Source organism: Cervus canadensis, chromosome 13 (genome assembly GCF_019320065.1).
Source record: "Cervus canadensis isolate Bull #8, Minnesota chromosome 13, ASM1932006v1, whole genome shotgun sequence".
Lineage (NCBI taxonomy): Eukaryota > Metazoa > Chordata > Mammalia > Artiodactyla > Cervidae > Cervus > Cervus canadensis.
The window spans coordinates 867589-886504 of NC_057398.1; the positions used below are offsets into that span (position 1 = coordinate 867589).

The window sequence follows — 18916 nt, forward strand, 5'->3', positions numbered from 1 at the left end:
TTTTCCTTTTCTTACTTAAACAGCCATATAATGCCCAGCTCCACAGTAACACATACCCCATTTGTGTAGTCATCCCCTGTTTGAGCTTGGGTGGTTTTCAAGTTCTTGCTGCTAAAGTATTCTTGTGATGGTCTTCATTTAAGGTAATGTTCTTAGGAGTTTTTCAACTCTGCTCCCCTCCCCTCCCCTCCCCACCGAGCTATTTCTGCTGCTCAGAATAGGCCCCTGAGGTCAGGTGGGGCGGACACGACAACCCCCTGCCCGGCCACAGCGGGCACCCAGGGGCGCACCCCTGGGGATCCAGGCCATCAGACAAACAGCACAGGAATTTTACAATTTCCCCAGCACCCAGGGTTCTGCTGAGGGTTTCAGAGCCTCCTCTAAGAGCCCATGTCCTCGGCGGAAGCAGCGCGGCCACCCCTCGGCGGGGCCACACCCCACTCACTCCCCAGCTCCTTCCCGTGCTGGTCCAACAGCCCCGACCGACCCGGAAACGCGCCCTGAAGAGCAGGCGGAGCCCCCCGGCCCTCCCTCCGGGCCGCAGCAGCCCCTGCCCTGGCCCCTCACCCCCACCCTGCCGTCCGCGACCCTGCCCCCCGACTTTAGAGGCTTGGCTGAAGGCGGTTCACACCCACGCGATCCACTCACTCGACGCTTCCATCTGGTGGTTCAGCATATTCAGAGGGTCGTGCGGCCATCACCACGACCCAGTTAGAACGTTTCCACCAAAAAGCCCCACTTCCTCACCTGCCGCTCCCCGCTCCCTCCCTCCTCCCAGCCTGGGCACCAAGGCCTGTATGCAGACTCCCCTGTCCGCACGTCTCACACAGACGAAATCACACCATAGGGGACCTGGCGTCCTGCTCCCCCCACAGCACCGTGTCCGCAAGGGCGCCGCCTGGAGCCGCCGTCAGCACCTCATGCCTCTCTGTGGCCGAGGAACATTCCTCCACACCGCTCACACATTTACCCATTTATGGACATCGGTCACTTCCACTTTGGTTTCCTGAAGGATGCTGCAGTAAACATCTCTGTGCTTTCACCTCTCTGGGATAAATGCCCGTGAGTGGAGCTGCTGGGTCATACGGGAACTACATTTGACATTTTAAAGAACTACCAAACTTCCCCGAGCCACTAGGGGGATCAGCATAGAAGTTCCTTAAACTAAAAACCGAGTCACCACATGGTCCCGCAGTCTCACTCCTGGGGATATATTCAGACAAAACCTTAATTCAAAGAAGATGCATGCACGTCTGTGTTCACAGCAACGCTATGCACGACAGCCAAAACACGGAAGCCACCTAAACGCCCCTGACGGAGGAATGGGGGAGGAAGACGCGGTGCACACCCTCAGTGGGGTACTCCTCAGCCACAGTGAAGAAGGAACTGACGCTACTTGCAGCCATGCGGGTGTCCCTAGAGATCATCACAGTGAGTGAGGCAGAAAGACAGCCGTCGCTAATGTGATATCACATATCACTCATGTGAAATCTGACGTATGACGCAAGCGAACCGATTTACAAAATGGAAACAGACTCACGGGACACAGAACAGACTTGCAGCTGTGGGAGGAGAGGAGGGCAGGACGGGAGTCTGGGGTAGCAGGTGCCGACGTTCTGTACACAGCGGGCAGACCAGGCCCCCGCACCGCGCAGGGACCATGCTCAGCATGCTGCGGTGAATAATAACGGAAAATGATGCTTTACAAAAGAGTATATGCGCGTGTGTATGTGATGTGTGTGTGTGGTATTAGAGATACCAAGGGAACATTTCATGCAAAGATGGGCACAATAAAAGACAGAAATTGTATGGACATAACAGAAGCAGAAGATATTAAGAAGAGGTGGCAAGAATACACAGAAGAACTGTACGAAAAAGATCTTCACAACACAGATAATCACGATGGTGTGATCACTCATCTAGAGCCAGACATCCTGGAATGTGAAGTCAAGTGGGCCTTAGAAAGCATCACTATGAACAAAGCTAGTGGAGGTGATGGAATTCCAGTTGAGCTATTTCAAATCCTAAAACATGATGCTGTGAAAGTGCTGCACTCAATATGCCAGCAAATTTGGAAAACTCAGCAGCGGCCACAGGACTGGAAAAGGTCCAATCCCTAAGAAAGGCAATGCCAAAGAATGCTCAAACTACCGCACAATTGCACTCATCTTACATGCTAGTAAAGTAATGCTCCAAATTCTCCAAGCCAGGCTTCAGCAATATGTGAACCGTGAACTTCCAGATGTTCAAGCTGGTTTTAGAAAAGGCAGAGGAACCAGAGATCAACTTGCCAACATCCACTGGATCTTCAAAAAAGCAAGAGAGTTCCAGAAAAACATCTATTTCTGGTTTATTGACTACGCCAAAGACTTTTGACTGTGTGGATCACAATAAACTGTGGAAAATTATTCAAGAGATGGGAATATCAGACCACCTGACCTGCCTCTTGAGAAACCTATATGCACGTCAGAAAGCAACAGTTATAACTGGACATGGAACAACAGACTGGTTCCAAATAGGAAAAGGAGTACGTCAAGGCTGTATATTGTCACCCTGCTTATTTAACTTATATGCAGAGTACATCATGAGAAGCGCTGGACTGGATGAAGCACAAGCTGGAATCAAGATTGCTGGGAGAAATATCAATAACCTCAGATATGCAGATGACACCACCCTTATGGCAGAAAGTGAAGAACTAAAGAGCCTCTTGATGAAAGTGAAAGAGGAGAGTGAAAAAGGTGGCTTAAAGCTCAACATTCAGAAAACTAAGATTATGGCATCTGGTCCCATCACTTCATGGGAAATAGATGGGGAAACAGTGGAAACAGTGTCAGACTTTATTTTTGGGGGGCTCCAAAATCACTGCAGATGGTGATTGCAGCCATGAAATTAAAAGACGCTTACTCCTTGGAAGGAAAGTGATGACCAACCTAGACAGCATATTGAAAAGCAGAGACATTACTTTGCCAACAAAGGTCCATCTAGTCAAGGCTATAGTTTTTCCAGTAGTCATGTATGGATGTGAGAGTTGGACTGTGAAGAAAGCTGAGTGCCAAAGAATTGATGCTTCTGAACTGTGGTGTTGGAGAAGACTCTTGAGAGTCCCTTGGACTGCAAGGAGACCCAACCAGTCCATCCTAAAGGAGATCAGGCCTGGGTGTTCATTGGAAGGACTGATGCTGAAGCTGAAACTCCAGTACTTTGGCCACCTGATGCAAAGAGTTGACTCGCTGGAGAAGACCCTGATGCTGGGAGGGATTGGGGGCAGGAGGAGAAGGGGACGACAGAGGATGAGATGGTTGGATGGCATCACCGACTTGATGGACATGGGTTTGAGTAAACTGTGGGAGTTGGTGATGGACAGGGAGGCCTGGTGTGCTGCCATTCATGGGGTCGCAAAGAGTCGGACACGACTGAGTGACTCAACTGAACTGAATTGTGTGTGGTATAGTGTGTGTGCTGTGTTTATGTGGAGCCTGTACATGCAGGCTTTTGTCAGACCCACCCGCTGGCCGCAGGTCCTGGGCCTGCCCCGCCGCGGTGGCCGGGGGAGGCAGCCCAGCTGGAACCCCAGGATGCCCCTGCTTGCCAGATGACACCAAACAAGTCGCTTTCTGAAACCCGATTTCCTCCAATAAAACCCGGAGAAAATCATACCTGCGTTTCAAAACTGCTGTGAAAATGACAAGAATAAACTTGACGGTGTCCACCTGGAGATGACAGTCAATGCAGGTGATCGGATCCGACCCCAGAGCCCCTGACACGGGCCTGAGTGGCCTGGGCACAGCAGAGGCCCGGCCCACGGGACCAGAGCCAGCGAGGGGCTCAGCGCCAGGCGGCCCCACAGACCAGCATCAGGGGAAGCCCACCCAGGGGCCTTGAAGCCCAGGAAAAGGGGAGCAGAGGCGGGAGGCCGGGCAAGGGCCCACAGGGGTGTGCTCACAGCCCAGCCCGAGGGTCTGGACCCGGACGGTAGGAACCGGGACACAGGACGGGGTGGGTGGGACCGTGCATTCACTCAGCAACACCGACAGCGCACAGCCTGCTCCCGATAGAGCGGACATAAGCTGAATGTTCCGTGACCGCACAGGAATGAGACTAAAAGTATAGCAGTGAGGGATGCACGGGGCGGCCCGGGCTGGCTGGTCTGTGACGGGCTGAATCTGGCCCACTCTGGGGGAGCAGGTATGCCTTCCTGAGGCGCTGACGGTGGAGGGGCCTCCGAGCACAGAGGGCAGCAGCAGGACGTGCGGAGGCCCAGGGACGGGAGCGGTGGGGGCCCAGAGCCCGGAGGAGCCCGGCACGGGTGCAGGGGGCCGTGGGACCAGACACACAGCTTTCTGGCCACAGCAGGGAGGACTATCTTTCCCACAGAAGAAGGGGAAGCTGCTGGAGGGTTTACTCATGCGTGTAATATGATCAGTGATCAAGGGATCAATCCGAGAAGAAGATATAACCATTGTAAATACATATGTACCCAACTTAGGAGCATTTCAATATGTAAGGCAAATACCAACAACCAAAAAGAGAGAAACTGACAGTAACACAGTAATAGTGAGGGACTTTAATACCCCACTTTCAACAATGGACAGATAATCCAGACAGAAAATTAGTAAGGAAGTACAGGCCTTAAATGATGCATTAGACCATATGGACTAAACTTCTTATTGCAAAATTCAGACTTAAATTGAAGAAAGTAGGAAAACCATTATGCCATTCAGGTATGACCTAAATCAAATCCCCTATGATTATACAGTGAAAGTGACAAATAGATTCAAGGGATTAGATCTGATAGAGTGCCTAAAGAACTATGGATGGAGATTCCTAACATTGTACAGGAGGCAGCGATCAAAACCATCCCCAAGAAGAAGAAGTGCAAAAAGGTAAAACGGTTGTCTGAGGAGGCCTTACAAATAGCTGGGAAAAGAAGAGAAGCAAAATGCAAAAGAGGAAAGGAAAGATATACCCATCTGAATGCAGAGTTCCAAAGAACAGCAAGGAGAGATAAGAAAGGCTTCCTAAGTGATCAATGCAAAGAAATAGAAGAAAACAATAGAATGGGAAAGGCTAGACATTAGACATCTCTTCAAGAAAATCAGAGATACCAAAGGAACATTTCATGCAAAAACGTGCATGATAAAGGACAGAAATGGTATAGACCTAACAAAAGCAGAAAATAGTAAGAAGTGGCAAGAATACACAGAAGAACTGTGTACAATACAAAAAAAAAAAAAAAAAAACTTTAATGATCTGGATAACCACCATGGTATGATCATTCACCCAGAGCCAGATATCCCAGAGTGTGAAGTCAAGTAGGCCTTAGGAAGCACCATTATGAACAAAGCTAGTGGAGGTGATGGAATTCCAGCTGAGCTATTTCAAATCCTAAAAGATGATGCTATCAAAGTGCTGCACTCAATACGCCAGCAAATTTGGAAAACTCAGACTGGAAAAGGTCAATTTTCATTCCAATCCCAAAGAAGGGCAGTGCCAAACAATGTTCAAACTACCACACAATTGCACTCATCTCACATGCTAGCAAAGTAATGGCTCAAAATCCTTCAAGCTAGGCTTCAACAGTATGTGAATTGAGAACTTCTAGATGTATAAACTGGATTTAGAAAAGGCAGAGGAAGCAGAGATCAAATTGCCAACATCCGTTGGGTCACAGAAAAAGCAAGGAAATTCCAGAAAAACACATATTTCTGCTTCATAGACTACACTAAAGCATTTGAATGTGTGGATCACAACAAACTGGAAAATAATGGGAATACCAGACCACCTGACCTGCCACCTGAGAAGCCTTTACGCAGGTCAAGAAGCAACAGTTAGAACCAGACGTGGAACAACAGACTGGTTCAAAATTGAGAAAGAAGTATGTCAAGAGTGTTCACCGTCACCCTGCTTATTTAACTTATATGCAGAATACATCATGCAAAATGCCAGGCTGGATGAAGCCAGAAAATGCCAAGCTGGAATCAAGATTGCTGGGAGAAATATCAATAACTTCAGATATGCAGATGACACCACTTTTATGGCAGAAAATGAAGAGGAAATAAACAGCCTCTTAACGAAAGTGAAAGAGGAGAGTTAAAAAGTTGGCTTAAAACTCAACATTCAGAAAACTAAGTTCATGGTATCCAGTCCCATCACTTCATGGCAAATAGATGGAGAAACAATAGATACAGTGACAGACTATTTTCTTGGGCTCCAAAATCACAATGGATGGTCACTGCAGCCATGAAATTAAAAGACGCTTGCTCTCTGGAAGAAAAGCTATGACCAACCTAGACAGCATATTAAGAAGCAGAGACTCCACTTTGCCAACAAAAGTCTGTATAGTCAAAGCTATGGTTTTTCCAGTAGTCATGTATGGATGTGAGAGTTGGACTATAAAGAAAGCTGAGTGCCGAAGAATTGATGCTTTTGAACTGTGATGTTGGAGAAGACTCTTGAGAGTTCCTTGGACTGCAAGGAGATCAAACTAGTCAATCCTGAAAGAAGTCAACCCTGAATATTCATTATAAGGACTGATGCTGAAGCTCTAATACATTGGCCACCTGATGCGAAGAACTGACTCATTGGAAAAAGACCCTGATGCTGGGAAAGATTGAAGGCAGGAGGAAAAGGGGACAACAGAGGATGAGATGGTTGGATGGCATCACCAACCCAATAGACATGAGTTTAAGCAAGCTCCAGGAGTTGGTGATGGACAGGGAGGCCTGGCGTGCTGCGGTCCATAGTCGGTGATGGACAGGGAGGCCTGGCGTGCTGCGGTCCATAGTCGGTGATGGACAGGGAGGCCTGGCGTGCTGTGGTCCATAGTCGGTGATGGACAGGGAGGCCTGGCGTGCTGCAGTTACGGGGTCACAAAGTGTCAGACACGACTGAGCGGCTGAGCAACAATAACAGAGCATCCCACCCAAAAGCAGAGACGCGCGCTCTCCTCAAGTGCACACGGAGCGTTCTCCAGGACTGACCACATGCGGGGCCACAAGGTGAGCCTCAGTAAGTTTAAGAAAATTGAAATCATAAGGAAGCATTTTTTCTGATCATGACATTATGAGATTAGAAATAAACTACAAGAAAAAATATTAAACCAAACAAGTGGAAGCTAAACAATATGCTACTCAACAATCAATGGATCACTGAAGAAATTAAAGAGGCAATAAGAAGATACCTAGAGACAAAATGAAAACAATGATCCAAAGCCTATGGGATGCAGCAAAAGCAGTTCTGAGAGTGAAGTTTACAACAATACAACATTACCTCAGGAAACAGGAAAACTTTCAAATGAACAACCTAACTTTACACCTATAACAACCAAAGAAATAACAAACGAAACCTAAAGTTAGTAGAAGGAAATAAATCATAAAGATCAAAGCAGAAATAAATGCAACAGAGGCAAAACAAGGGCAAAGATCAATGAAACTAAAAGCTCATTCTTTGAAAAGATAAACAAAACTGATAAACTTTTAGCTAGATTCATCAAAAAAAAGGGAGAGGACTCCAATCAATAGAATTATAAATGAAAAAGGAGAAGTTACAACCTATACCACACAACCATCAAGGATCATAAGAGACCACTACAAGCAACTGTGCCAACCTGGAGGAAATGGACAAATTCTTACAAAGGTCCTGCCTCCCAAGACTGAGTCAGGAAGAAAAAGAAAATATGAACAGACCAATCACAAGCACTGAAATTGTAACTGTGACTTAAAAAACTTCCAATAAACTAAAGTCCAGGGTGTGAGGGCACCACAGGCGAATTCTATCAAACATTTAGAGAAGGACTAACACCCATCTGGAACTGTCCCAAAACACTGTAGAAGAAAGAGAACTCCCAAACTTATTCTATGAGGCCATAATCACCCTGATGCCAAAACCAGACAAAGATACCACAAAAAAGAAAATTCCAGGCCAGTATCACTGATGACTACAGATGCAAAAATCCTTAACCAAATAATACCAAGCGGAGTCCAACAACACATTAAAAGGACCACACACCACGATCAAGTGGAATTTATCCCGGGGATGCAAGGATTCTTCAGTGTCTGCAAACCAATCCGTGTGATACCACACATTAACAAATTTAAGAATAAAAACCAGGTGATCACCTCAATAGATGCAAAAAAAGCTTTAGGCAAACTTCAGCACCCATTTATGATAAATACTCTCCAGAAAGTTGGAGAGGAAACCCACCTCAACATAATAAAGGCCATATGTGACCAACCCACAGCTAACATTATACTCAAAAGTAAAAAGCTAAAAGCATTTCCTCTAAGATCAGGAACAAGACAAGGATGACTACTCTCACCACTTTCATTCAACACAGTTTTGGAAGTCCTAGCTATGGCAATCAGAAAAAGAAATAAAAGGAATCCAAATTGGAAAAAAGTTACACGGTCACTGTTTGCAGATAACATGATACTATACGTAGAAAATCCTAAAAACTCTACCAGAAAACTACTACAGCTCATCAATGAATTTGGTAAAGTTGCTGGTTACAAAACTAATACACAGAAATATATTTCATTTTTATATACACACTAACAATGAAAGATCAGAAACAGAAGGAAACAATTCCATTTACCATCACACCAAAAAGAACAAAATACCTCCGAATAAACTTACCCAAGGAGACTAAGTACAATCTTTCAGACTGTACTCTGAAAACTGTAAGATGCTGATGAAAGAAGGTGAAGAAGACAAAAAGAGATAGATAGACATACCATATTTGTAGACTGGTACAATCAATATTGTCAAAAACACCATTACCCAAGGATATCTATAGATTCAGTGCAATCTCTATCAAATTACCAATGGCATTTTTCACAGAACTAGAACAAAAAAATCTTAAAATTTGTATGGAAATACAAAAGACCCCTGAACAGCTGAAGCAATCTTGAGAAAGAAAAAAATGGAATCAGGCTCCCTGACTTCAGACTATACTACAAAGCTGCAGTCATCAAACAGTATGGTACTGGCACAAAAGAGAAATATAGATCAATAGGACAGGATTGAAAGCCTCTCAGAGATAAACCCACTCACCTATGGGCAATTAATCAACAAAGGAGGCAAGTCTACACAATGTTGGAAAGAGTCTCTTCAACAAATGGTGCTGGGAAACTTGGACAGCTCCATGTAAAAAAATGAAATTAGATCATTCTTCAATAGCATACACAAAAATAAGCTCAACATGGATTAAAGACAAAAATGTGAGACCAGACACTATAAAACTCCTGGGGAAAACACAGGTAGAACACTCTTTGACATAAATCACAGCAATATCTTTTTCTGACAAAACGTGGTCCACTGGAGAAGGGAATGGCAAAGCACTTCAGTGTTCTTGCCTTGAGAACCCCATGAGCAGATGAAAAGGCAAAAAGATAGGACACTGAAAGAGGAACTCCCCAGGCCACTAGGTGCCCAATATGCTACTGGAGATCAGCAGAGAAATAACTCCAGAAAGAATGAAGAGATGGAGACAAAGCAAAACCAACACCCAACTGTGGGTGTGACTGATGATGGAGGTAAAGTCCGATGCTGTGAAAAACGGTGCTGCATAGGAAGCTGGAACGTTAGGTCCATGAATCAAGGCAAATTGGAAGTGGTCACACAGGAGATGGCAAGAGTGAATGTCAACATTTTAGGAATAAGTGAACTAAAATGGACTGGAATGGGTGGATTTAACTCAGATGACCGTTACATCTACTACTGTGGGCAGGAATCCCTTAGAAGAAATGGAGTAGCCATCATGGTCAACAAAAGAGTCCAAAATGCAGTACTTGGATGCAGTCTCAAAAACGACAGAATGATCCCTGTTCATTTCCAAGGCAAACCATCCAATATCACAGTATCCAAGTCTATGCCCTCCCTAACCACTAATGCCGAAGAACCTTAAGTGGATCAGTTCTATGAATACCTACAAGACCTTCAAGAACTAACACCAAAAAAAGAGATGTCCTTTTCATCATAGGGGCCTGGAATGCAAGAGGAGGAAGTAAAGAGATACCTGGAGTAACAGGCAAGTTTGGCCTTGGAGTACAGAATGAAGCAGGGCAGAGGCTAACAGAGATTTGCCAAGAGAACATACTGATCATAGCAAACACCCTCTTCCAGCAACACAAGAGACAAGTCTACCCACGGACATCACCAGATGGCCGACACCAAAATCAGATTCATTATATTCTTTGCAGCCAAAGATGGAGAAGCTCCATACAGTCAGTAAAAACAAGACTGGGAGCTGACTGTGGCTCAGATCATGAACTCCTCATCACAAAATTCAGACTTAAACTGAAGAAAGTGGGGAAAACTACTAGGCCATTCAGGTATGACCTAAATCAAATCCCTTACAGTTATACAGTGGAAGTGACAAATAGACTCAAGGGATTAGATCTGATAGACAGAGTGCCTGAAGAGCCATGGACAGAGGTTCGTGACATTGTACAGGAGGTGGTGATCAAAACCATCCCCAAGAAGAAGAAATGCAAAAAGGCAAAATGGCTGTCTGAGGAGGCCTTACAAATAGCTGAGAAAAGAAGAGAAGCAAAAAGCAAAGGAGAAAAGGAAAGATATACCCATTTGAATACAGAGTTCCAAGGAATAGCAAGGAGAGATAAAGCTTTCCTCAGTGATCAATGCAAAGAAATAGAGGAAAACAATAGAGTGGGAAAGACTAGACATTTCTTCAAGAAAATTAGAGATACCAAGGGAACATTTCATGCAAAGATGGCACAATAAACAGAAACGGTATGGACCTAACAGAAGCAGAAGATATTAAAAAGAAGTGGCAAGAATACACAGAAGAACTATACAAAAAAGAGCTTAATGACCCAGATAAACATGATGGTGTGGTCACTCACCAAGAAGCCAGACATCCTGGAGTGTGAAGTCAAGTGGGCCTTAGAAAGCATCACTACAAACAAAGCTAGTAGAGGTGATGGAATTCCAGCTGATCTATTTCAAATCCTAAACAATGATGTTGTTAAAGTGCTGCACTCAATATGCCGGCAAATTTGGAAATCTCAGCAGTGGCCACAGGACTGGAAAAGGTCAGTTTTTATTCCAATCCCAAAGAAGGGCAGTGCCAAAGAGTGTTCAAACTACTATATAATTGCACTCATTTCACACGCTAGTAAAGTAATGCTCAAAATTCTCCAAGTGAGGGTTCAATAGTCTGTGAACTGAGAACTTCCAGATGTTCAAGCTGGACTTACAACAGGCAGAGAACCAGAGATCAAATTGCTAACATCCCTTGGGTCATAGAAAAGCAAAGGAATTCCAGAAAAACATCTACCTCTGCTTCACTGACTACACGTAAACCTTCAACTGTATGAATCACAACAAATTGTGGAAAATTCTTCAAGAGATGGGAATACCAGACCACCTTACCTGCCTCCTGAGAAACCTGTATGCAGGTCAAGAAGCAACAGTTAGAGCTGGACATGGAACAACAGACTGGTTCTAAACCAGGAAAGGAGTATATCAAGGCTGTATATTGTCACCCTGCTTATTTAACTTATATGCAGAATACATCATGCAAAATGCCAGGCTGGATGAATCACAAACTGGAATCAAGACTGCCAGGAGATATATTAACAACCTCAGATATGCAGATGACACTACCCTAATGGCAGAAAGCCAAGATGAACTAAAAGAGCCTCTTGGTGAAGGTGAAAGAAGAAAGTGAAAAGCTGGCTTAAAACTCAACATTCAGAAAACTAAGCTTATGGCATCCAGACCCAACACTTCATGGCAAATAGATGAGGGGGAAAATGGATACAGTGACAGACTTTATTTTCTTGGGCTTCAAAATCACTGCAGATGATGACTGCATCCATGAAATTTAAAGACACTTGCTCCTCAGAAGAAAAGATATGACCAACCTAGACAGCATATTAAAAAGCAGAGACATTACTTTATTGACAAAGGTCCGTCTAGTCAAAGCTATGGTTTTTCCAGTAGTCACGTATGGAAGGAAGAGTTGGACCTTAACGAAGGCAGAGTGCCAAAGAACTGATGTCTTCGAACTGTGGTGTTGGAGAAGACTCTTGACAGTCCCTTGGACTGCAAAGAGATCAAACGAGTCCATCCTAAAGGAGATCAACCCTGAATATTCACTGGAAGGACTGATGCTGAAGCTGAAACTCCAGTACTTTGGCCACCTGATGTAAAGAGCTGACTCACTGGAAGAGACCCTGATGCTGGGAAAGACTGAAGGCAGGAGGAGAAGGGGACGACAGAGGATGAGACGGTTGGATGGCATCACCGACTCGATGGACCTGGGTTTAAGCAGACTCAGGGAGATCCAGGACAGTGAAGCCTGGCGTGCTGCGGTGTAGGGGGTCGCAGAGTCAGACATGACTGAACAACAAATATCTTTTTAAACCTGTCTCCCAAAATAATGGAAATAAAAACAAATTTTAAAAAAGCAAATGAGAGGGGCACTCTCCGGCCCCCTTCTGAATCTGTGTCAGAAGCTTCTTCTGTTCCTTTTTCACTTTAAAAAAACTGCTTCACAAGAGCTCGTGAGTGATCAAGCCTGGTCCCTGGTCCCGAAGCTAACTCTTCTTTGGAGATCACGAATCCAACACCGCTCACCGTAAGCTATCACCTTGGGGGCTGGTCCGGGATCTTCAGGACGAGGTAAGAACACTCAGAGCTCCCGCCTCTTGGCGTCCTCAGTGCACACGCGCTCTGCGTTACTGACTCTTCCGGGTGCTTCTGTGAACGGATGACACGCGCTGCACAAAGCAAGTGATGAGCCCTGCCCTGCGGTCTCGTGGTGCCTCGTGATGACGGAAGGCAGCCCCGAAAAGCGGAGCCTTGTCAGGGGTTTATACCCACCTGCCAAGGCCAAGAGACACCCAACGTCCCTGCGAGGGGGGCAGCCAGAGACGGGCGAAGCGTGTGGGCTGAACCCTCCTTTCTCGGTCACCTTTCCTGGTCTCTCTGACCGTTTCACTCGATGACGCAAATCAAAGCAAGATCCTCTCTGACCCGCCTTCTAGAGGCATGGAAATAAAAACAAAAGAAATCGAGTGGGACCTGATTAAACTTAAAAGCTTTTGCACAGCAAAGGAAACTATAAGCAAGGTGAAAAGACAACCCTCAGAATGGGAAATATTAATAGCAAATGAAAAAACTGACAAAGGGTTAATTTCCATTAATTAATATCAATTAATATTACTATTAATTGACATTTCTCCAAAGATGACACACAGATGGCCCAGAAGTACATGAAAACATGTTCAACATCACTAGTTATTAGAGAAATGGAAATCTAAGCCACAATGAGATATCACCTCATTTCCATGAGAATAGTCATCATCAAACAATCCACAAACAATAATGCTGGAGCCAGTATAAAGAGATGGGAACCCATTTACACTGCTGGAGAGACTGTAAATTGGCACAACCACCTGGAGAACAGTATGAAGGGTCCTTAAAAAACTGAAAATAGAGCTACCACATGACCCAACCCCACTCCTGTGCTTACATCAGAGAAAACCGCGGTCCAAAGGGACGCACGCTCCCCGTGTTGACAGCAGCCAGGACACGGAAGCCACCTCGACGTCCACTGACAGAGGGATGGATATAGATCAATGGAACAGAATAGAAAGCCCAGAGATAAATCCATGAACCTATGGACACCTTATCTTTGACAAAGGAGGCAAGGATATACAATGGAAAAAAGACAACCTCTTTAACAAGTGGTGCTGGGAAAACTGGTCAACCACTTGTAAAAGAATGAAACTAGAACACTTTCTAACACCATACACAAAAATAAACTCAAAATGGATTAAAGATCTAAATGTAAGACCAGAAACTATAAAACTCCTAGAGGAGAACATAGGCAAAACACTCTCCGACATAAATCACAGCAAGATCCTCTATGACCCACCTCCCAGAATATTGGAAATAAAAGCAAAACTAAACAAATGGGACCTAATGAAACTTAAAGCTTTTGCACTACAAAGGAAACTATAAGTAAGGTGAAAAGACAGCCCTCAGATTGGGAGAAAATAATAGCAAATGAAGAAACAGACAAAGGATTAATCTCAAAAATATACAAGCAACTCCTGCAGCTCAATTCCAGAAAAATAAATGACCCAATCAAAAAATGGGCCAAAGAACTAAACAGACATTTCTCCAAAGAAGACATACAGATGGCTAACAAACACATGAAAAGATGCTCAACATCACTCATTATCAGAGAAATGCAAATCAAAACCACAATGAGGTACCATTACACGCCAGTCAGGATGGCTGCTATCCAAAAGTCTACAAGCAATAAATGCTGGAGAGGGTGTGGAGAAAAGGGAACCCTCTTACACTGTTGGTGGGAATGCAAACTAGTGCAGCCACTATGGAAACAGTGTGGAGATTTCTTAAAAACTGGAAATAGAACTGCCATATGACCCAGCAATCCCACTTCTGGGCATACACACTGAGGAAACCAGATCTGAAAGAGACACGTGCACCCCAATGTTCATCGCAGCACTGTTTATAATAGCCAGGACATGGAAGCAACCTAGATGCCCATCAGCAGATGAATGGATAAGGAAGCTGTGGTACATATCCACCATGGAATATTACTCAGCCGTTAAAAAGAATTCATTTGAATCAGTTCTAATGAGATGGATGAAACTGGAGCCCATTATACGGAGTGAAGTAAGCCAGAAAGATAAAGAACATTACAGCATACTAACACATATATATGGAATTTAGAAAGATGGTAACGATAACCCTATATGCAAAACAGAAAAAGAGACACAGAAATACAGAACAGACTTTTGAACTCTGTGGGAGAAGGTGAGGGTGGGATGTTTCAAAAGAACAGCATGTATACTATCTATGGTGAAACAGATCGCCAGCCCAGGTGGGATGCATGAGACAAGTGCTCCGGCCTGGTGCACTGGGAAGACCCAGAGGAATCGGGTGGAGAGGGAGGTGGGAGGGGGGATCGGGATGGGGAATACGTGTAAATCTATGGCTGATTCATGTCAATGTATGACAAAACCCACTGAAATGTTGTGAAGTAATTAGCCTCCAACTAATAATAAAAAAAAAAAAAGAAGATGATGCGGAGCGTGCACACAACGGAACATCACTCAGCCACTAAGAGACGTGAAACAGCGCCATCTGCAGCAAAGTGCCTGGACCAAGGGAGCGTCAGACCGAGAGGTCCGAGAGAAGTGCCACCCGACACCCCTCACACGCGGGAGCTATTCACAAAACGGAAACGGACTCGCAGACTCGGAGGATGAATTCGCGGTTGCCGGGGGAAAGAGGGGAGAGGGAGATTAGGGAGTGTGGGCTGCACATGTACACACTGCCGTATTTAAAAGGGATGACCAATACAGCCCAGGAACTCGCTCAATGTCACGGGGCAGCCTGGATGGGAGGGGAGTGTGGGGGAGGATGCATACATGGAGGTGAATGGCGGAGTCCCCTTGCTGTGCATCTGAAACTATCACAACATTGTTAATTGGCTACACTCCAAAATAAAATAAAGAGCTAAAAAAAAACAGCCAAAATGAAAGTCTTGTCATCCAGGTTCTTAATGAAAGATCGAAGACCTCGTTCCCGGAGGTCACTGGGGGAGAGTGCTGCTGGGAGGGGGCAGGGCCCGCGGGTGGCTCCCGGGCCTGAGGACTCAGCTGCCCAGATGGCGGCAGGACAAGGCCCATCTGAGAGGGCGGGCGGCACCAGGGCCCTGACCGAAGCCCTGGGGTCCTCCCCCCGGGGCCCACCCCGCAGCCCGCGGGTCTACACACTCTCCCCTTGGCTCTCCACGCCACAGCCGTCTCCTGGAGGAGACGCCTCCACTCAGCCTGACACCCACACGGCAGCCGGGCCGGCCCAGCTGAAGCCCCGGAACGGCCGTCCACGCTCGGAACCACAGCCCGGCCAGCCTGGGCCCAGCGGCTCCTCACAAGCACTCCCCGTGGCCTCTGCCTCCATTGCCAGTCCCGCCACAGCGGCCACAAGCCGCCGGCAAGCGCTGACTCCCGGCCTGGACACAGGAGCTCAGGCGCTCAGTCGTGTCCGACTCTTCGTGGCCCCAGTGGCTGTAGCCCCCAGGCTCCTCTGCCCACGGGACGCTCCGGGCAAGGATCCGGGGGTGGGTTGCCGCGCCCTCCTCCGGGGGCTCTCCGACCCAGGTCTCTTACATCCGCACTGACAGGCGGGTTCTTACCACTAGCGCCGCCTGGGGAGCCCCCCTGAGATCTCCGTAGCTTCTTGGCCCCGGGGCTCACGTCCCACCAAGGCCAGTCGTGCCAGCGACCCCCCCCAGGGCCCTGCACCCCGTTTCTCTGTCTCGTTGTGAGATTCATCCGCCCGGAACAGACTCCGGCAGCCCCCAGTTCACGTGTGACCCCAACATGCACCGGGGAGGTGGCCCTCGCTGACCCCTCCTCCACAGGACCCAGGCGCTTCGGGGGGGTCCTGACCCCACTGCCCACCTTCGGGCCGCCGGGTTCTCGGAAACTGTCCGGCGGCTGACCCCAACCGCGCCCGGCAAGCAGTCTGCAAGGGGCTTCCCAGCCCAGCGCTCAGCGCTTGCGCCCCCCGCAGCCCCCTCTCCACACTGGGGTCCCCTGCCACCCCCTCGCTCCTCCTGGAAGGGAACCCTGGGACAGCAGCCCACCCAGGCCAGCCAGGACCAGCTCTCTGTCTCACTCTCGCCCCAGCCCCCGCCCCGCCCACAACGCTGTGCAGAGAGGCCACCGAGCCCCGAGCACACGTGTGCCCGTCAGGCGGATGCCCCGCGACGGCCCCTGCACGCCGGGCCCTGGTTCCTCTGCTTCCCTCAAGCCCCTTCTCTCCCAGGCCTCAGTGACCCGCCGACAGGGACAGAGTCCAGAGGCAAAGCAGTGACTAAGCAGTTAATTCCACCAGGGAGCTGCAAGTAGGAAAAGATGAGAGACCTCTGTAAGTTGGTGATCGCTCGAGAGAGCAGGCTTCACCGTAAAACCAAGCTGACTCGATCAGCAACAAAACCATGCAACAGGAGCACAAGACGCGCCGCGAACAGTAAAACCCCCGCCGCCCAGTGAGCCCCGAGTTCACGACCTCTGGGACTTGCTACAAGATGCTGCTAGGAAAGCGCTGAACTCAACACGCCGGCAAAGCTGGAAAACTCAGCAGCAGCCACAGGGCTGGAAAGGGTCAGTTCTCATTCCAACCCCAAAGAAAGGCAATGCCAAAGAATGCTCAAACTACCTCACAATTGCACTCATCTCACACACTAGTAAAGTAATGCTTAAAATTCTCCAAGCCAGGCTTCAACAGTACGTGAACCGTGAACTTCCAGATGTTCAAGCTGGATTTAGAAAAGGCAGAGGAACTAGAGATCAAATTTGCCAACATCTGCTGGATCATTGAAAAAGCAAGAGAGTTCCAGAAAAACATCTACTTCTGCCTTACTGACTATACCAAAGCCTTTGAAACTGTGTGGATCACAATAAACTGTGGAAAATTCTTAAAGAAATTGGAATACCAGACCACCTGACCTGCCTCCTGAGAAACCTGTATGCAGGTCAAGAAGCAACAGTTATAACTGGACATGGAACAGCAGACTGGTTCCAAATACAGAAAGGAGTACATCAAGGCTGATTATTGTCACCCTGCTTATTTAACTTATATGCAGAGTACATCATGAGAAATGCTGGACTGGATGAAGCACAAGCTGGAGTCAAGATTGCCAGGCGAAATATCAATAACCTCAGATATGCAGATGACACCACCCTTATGGCAGAAGGTGAAGAGGAACTAAAAAGCCTCTTGATGAAAGTGAAAGAGGAGAGTGAAAAAGTTGGTTTAAAACTCAACATTCAGAAAACAAAGATCATGGCATCTGGTCCCATCACTTCATGGCAAAGAGATAGGGAAACAATGGAAAGAGTGACAGACTTTATTTTGGGGGCTCCAAAATCACTGCAGACAGTGACGGCAGCCATGAAATTAAAAGATGCTTGCTCCTTGGAAGAAAAACTATGATCTACCTAGGTAGCATATTAAAAAGCAGAGATATTACTTTGCCAACAAAAGTCCGTCTAGTCAAAGCTATGGTTTTTCCATTAGTCATGTATGGATGTGAGAGTTGGACTATAAAGAAAGCTGAGCACTGAAGAATTGAACTGTGGTGTTGGAGAAGACTCTTAAGAGTCCCTTGGACTGCAAGGAGATCCAACCAGTCCATCCTGAAGGGAATCAGTCCTGAATATTCATTGGAAGGACTGATGCTGAAGCTGAAACTCCAATACTTTGGCCACCTGATGCAAAGAGTTGACTGATTGGAAAAGACCCTGATGCTGGGAAAGATTGAAGGTGGGAGGAGAAGGGGACGACAGAGGATGAGATGGCTGGATGGCATCACCGACTCGATGGACATGAGTTTGAGTAAACTCCGGGAGCTGGTGATGGACAGGGAGGCCTGGCGTGCTGTGGTTCATGGGGTCGCAGAGAGTCAGACACGACCGAACCACTGAACTGAACTGAAGACGTGCTCTCTGCTCACGTGACACAGTTTAGGGGACGCTCCTGGTGGCCTGCGGGTTAAGAATCCACCGTCCAGCACAGGGGACGCGGGTTCAATCTCTGGGCGGGGAACGAAGATCCCGCAGGCAACTAAGGCCACAGGCTGAGCCCAAGCGCTCTGGAGCCAGGGCTCCACGACGAGAGAAGCAGCACACGGAACCGGAAGCCCTGCGAGCTGCAGCCAGAGCGGCGTCCAGGAGACGCGGCAACGAGCCGCCCGCCGCAGCGAAGACCCAGCAGCGCAGCAGGGGCAGCGGCTCGCGGCACCGAATGGAAAGAGGGTCTCCTCCTGCCGGCCCCACTTCACCACGAGGGGCAAGACCTGGAGGAGGAGCTGACACTGGAGGCTGGACGGCTACTCCAGGAT

General features: G+C 47.2%; 1 protein-coding gene across 6 annotated transcripts in view; it reads right to left on the reverse strand.

Annotated features, from left to right (window-relative positions):
• The window catches only part of SYT2 (synaptotagmin 2), an 81876-nt gene that overhangs the window by 8393 nt on the left and 54567 nt on the right, over positions 1-18916 (reverse strand). The window contains exon 1 of one of the 6 annotated variants that reach the window (XM_043485873.1): positions 843-862. The exons of 4 other annotated variants lie outside the window; for them this stretch is intronic. The gene's annotated coding sequence lies outside the window, so the exon portion shown is untranslated. Of the gene's footprint in view, positions 1-56; positions 166-842; positions 863-18916 lie in introns of those variants that run through there. One more of the 6 variants, XM_043485871.1, reaches the window with a different exon arrangement.